We start from the raw sequence: 4,703 nt of genomic DNA, 5'->3' as shown, positions 1-4,703 counted from the left end.
TTGACCGATGACCAGAGTTGACCTATGTTTGACCTCTTAGGGATAATCAAGCTTAGAAGATAAAAGTGTTAATAAGAGATATATGATGTTATAGGGAGATTGTAGCTTGGCGGATCGAGTACGAGTGGCTTCGGGATTTGTTAGCTTTCGACATTCACGAGGTGACTCTTCTCACTATACTGTACCCGGAAGGGTTTGACTGTGTGACCGGAAGGTCGGATATGATATGTGATATAAGTGCTATATGTGGTAAGTTAATTGTTATGCGTGCTATGTATGTTTATGTGGGCCGGAAGGCAATATTTTATGGGCCGGAAGGCAATATTTTATGGGCCGGAAGGCGATTATGTTATGGGCCGGAAGGCGTTGTGTTATGGACTGGAAGGTCGGCGTGGGTAGGACCGGAAGGTTTACCCAGCAGGGACGGAAGTCCCCTGAGACACGTGGACCGGAAGGTCAGGGCCTGGAAAGGCGTATGTGCGTAAGTTGTATATTGGGGAACTCACTAAGCATTAATGCTTACAGTTGTTATGTATGTGTTTCAGGTACTAGCGAGGACCGTGGGAAGGCGCCAGCATGATGTGTACACACTGATTGATGTTTTGAGATCTTGGGGATTCTATGAATTGTATTTTGATATAACACTTGGAATAATTATGCTTGTTTGAATGGAAATAACTTATTTTGAAATGAAAAATTTGTTTGAAAATTTGCGTTGTTACAAAGTGTTTACGAAACCATTGTTTCGAAAGTATAATCATATTAAGAGATTTTCCTAAAAACCAATATCATAAAATAGGAAGATGTGTACGATCACGCCTTCACATTCCCATGATCTTCTGAAGTACTTGAAACTATAATTAATACCATAAGACAATTCTTAGTGAGCCCCCCCAATGTCCCACCACACAACATAACAACCAACAAGATGCATACACAAGCCTTCAACATGACTGGTCCACCCCACCGGGCCTTCAGTCTATCCATACCAAGCTGGGTATCTTGGCCTTCAGTACTAGATGGTCCGCATCACCTAGTAAACCATAAGATATCAACATATACAACATCAATCAATAATCTACAAAATAGGTAGTCCTACAGATCTACCAGTCTAATACATATCAAATAAAAAAGGTACTCCTACTGAACTATCTGTCAGGTCACAAAACCAGTGAGCACATATCTGCATAATAGTGTAACATCCAGGATTTCAGGTATATTAATTAATCTTTTATTTTGGAGTTTTGTGAATGGACTCGGCGAGTTGGTGCGTAGATTCGCCGAGCTGAGACTCGGGTTTTCACTCGGATTGATGCCCGGACTCGGCGAGTCGCCTTGATGGACTCAACGAGTCTGCGCTGTTTAATGAAACCCTAATTTATCGGGTTTGAGGCCTATTTAAAGGGTCTTATGGCCGTCATTTGCGCTCATTAGTCCCCAAAGTGAAACCCTAGAGCATTTGAGTGATTCAAGTGAGGGAAGGAGCCATTGTTGATTCTTGGAGTTGTTGTCTAACAAGAGAAGAGAAGATCTAGCCAAAAGGAAGCAAGAGAGGGGTGGATTCCTGAAGAACTAAGGTCCAGGACATCACATCTGAGGTACCATTTGAATCCTTCTTTGTTATTGTGATGTTCATATAGATTTACGGTTTTTGAACCCATTTGTGGCTAGATCTAGCATCCTCATGGTCTCTTGGCGAGTTATGGCTCTGAATCTGGACCCATAGAGGTCCAGAGCACCTCCTTGCCCAAGCTTTATGTGCATCCATGGAGGTTTTAGATTGGGATCAATGTATTTGAGGCTAAAACTCCATTAATGAGCTATTTGATGTTTAATGAGCACCAAGACTCGGGCTTTACGTGGTCAATAAGCATAAGGGTACTGGATCTATGAGTTACTAGAGTGGATATGACTTTAGAAGGTCGTTTGAGGTTGTGCATGAAATGCACTCGCCGAGTCCAATCCCAGACTCGGCGAGTTGGTGCGGGTTGTTCAGAGATTACGGACCAGGGACTGAGTAACCGAGTCGGGTGAGTGACTTGGTGAGTCGGAAGAGATTCAGAGGGATCGGGTTCCCGTCGGGACTCGGCGATTCCACGCCAGACTCGGTGAGTCGGGTCAACTGTTGACCGTTGACCAGGGTTGACTACCTTGACTTTATAGTGTTAGTCAGCCAGAGTCAAGGTGGTATTAAGTAGAGTTATGCTTGTGTTGTAGGAGGACGATAGCTCGGGAGATCGAGCACTAGTAGTTACGAAATTTACGAGTTACCGAGATACGCGAGGTGAGTCTTCTCACTATACATTACCTTGAGTAGGTATTTCGAGTTGACTAGAGGGTCTCATGTGCTATGTATGAGTTTATGTGTTGTCTTAGAGATTTCGTGCTATGTGTTATTTGTATGCTACATGATTATATATACCGGGCCGGAGGGCCCAACGATACTGACCGGACTGGAGAGCCCAACAAGCTATGACTGGACCGGAGGGTCCGACGAGATGCGGGATTGGAGGGTCCCGCTGAGACATCTTGACCGGAGGGTCGGGTTTAGCCTTGAGTGGCGTATTTGTGATATGTGGTATTTTGGGGAACTCACTAAGGATTATGCTTACAGTTGTTGTGTTTGATGTCTCAGGTACCAGCGAGGACCGTGGGAAGGCGACGGCTTGACTTGTACACACCCACACCAATGGAGTTCATGTCAGAGAGATCTTGGGATTTGTTATGAAAACACTGTTGTTATGATTTTGAGATTTTGATAGGATATACATTTTGTTGTTATAAAAACCAAAAAAATTAAATTGAAAATTTTACGTTGTTACAAATAGCATAAAACAACCAGGTTATCTAATCCAATGGGGCGACCTTGGTGCCTTCGTCCCATAAGTACAGTGAGGACAACTCACCTCTCAGTCTGAACAAGTAGCTCAATAAGCCTCTGCTTCGAATACCGTCTCTACCTATTACCTCCAAATGATGCTAAATGTTGTTGGTATTCATGATGCTAAGAGTCCCACTCCTTCAAGATAATCTTCTCTTCTTCCTCTCTCATTCAACATCACAAAAACACACCCAAAATTCTCAAGAGGCTCTAAAAATGGATTAGAATTTTCTTGGGGACGAATGTGGGTTGGACGCTGATGAGTGAATGATCCTTGGTGAGTTAATAATGCTTATAAAGGGTCCAAACCCACAAAATTAGGTTTTGAGGTTTTTTGCACGTATGCCCAATGTACTCTAGGTACACCCAACGTACATGAGCCTCGTCCAAAAATTACAAAAATGCCACTATGGGCCATTTTTCAACACTTTTCGTACATAAGGGCTTAAATGATAACAACGTTCATACTTAGGGTTAAAATTGAAAATACATCATCATTGGGTTGCTACAATTCTCCCCCACTTGAACTAGACTTCGTCTCGAAGTCAGCTACTATGAACAGTTCAAGGTAATGCTCCCTCATCTCAGACTTGGGTTCTGTCACCCCAAAACCATGAACGGCGGAAACGTTCTGGGGCGGAGGACGTCATGTACAGTATCACAACAATGAAAAGTAGTAAACAAGCTACAACATCATCCATTTCATTAATAATATAATTTTAATACAAGTGTGTTCTGTCAAATTATAATAGACACTAAAGTATAAATCAAAAAGAAAGATGAGTCTTGAACGAGCACCATCTTCTCTGAACCTTGCATCGGTACCTGTCTACGGTTGACCTGAGGATACAAGTTATTTTGAAAGATAGTATCAGCTTTAAAGCTTGTGAGATCATAAGTATTTTAGTGTCTTAATTTGTATGTAAGTATTTATATGTATATGAATAGGGGTGCAAACAAGCCAAGCTACTCGCGAGCTACTCGGGATCGGCTCGCTAAAAGCTCGACTCGAAACCGGTTTTAAACGAGCCTGAGCCGAGCTCGAGCTTAATATTATGCTCGTTTATTAAACGAGCTCGAGCTCGAGCCAATGTCACTAAGCTCGATTAGGCTCGCGAGCCAAAACGAGCCTTTATATAATATAATTTATTATTATTTTCTTATATTAAAATAAAAACATATTTAGGAAATTATGGATTTCGGGTATTAGTAAACGAGCTTCTTAACGAGCTTGAGCCAAGCTTAAGCTTATTTAGGCACATCAATGACAAACGAGCCGAGCCCGAGCCCGAGCCGAGCTTGTATAATTCTTCACAAGCTCGAGCCGAGCTCAGTAAAAGAAGCTTGAATCGAGTCGAGCTCGAGCTCGAGCCTCGTATAACTTAAACGAGCCCGAGCCGAGCCTGGCCAGGCTCGAGCTCGGCTCGTTTGCACCCCTATATATGAACTGTAAGTATTGAAAATGTATATGAACTGTAAGTGTTTAAAATGTATATGAAATGTAAGTATGAAAATGTTCTTTATGATCCTAGGATGCCCTATGTTTCCTACTAATCGTATCCTTCTACCAAGGCATCTAGTGTCTGTGTGTGTGGCTCTTGTAAGAGTGTGCATTTTCCCAAATCTGACTATCATTAATCCAAAAATATAGTTTCTACATTACCGCACGTCGTGTGAATGTTCACGAAGTGAATGTAATGGGAAAATGAAATAGTACTATGGTGTAGTATCGAACTACAACCGTACTAATTACCTTAACTCTATGGTAATTTTGTAAGTACTGTAGTATTTGTAATAAGTGACTACTTTTATACTAATATTT

This window comes from Lactuca sativa, chromosome 1, assembly GCF_002870075.4.
Source record: "Lactuca sativa cultivar Salinas chromosome 1, Lsat_Salinas_v11, whole genome shotgun sequence".
Classification (NCBI taxonomy): Eukaryota; Viridiplantae; Streptophyta; class Magnoliopsida; order Asterales; family Asteraceae; genus Lactuca; species Lactuca sativa.
Note: the sequence above shows the minus strand (reverse complement) of the source record.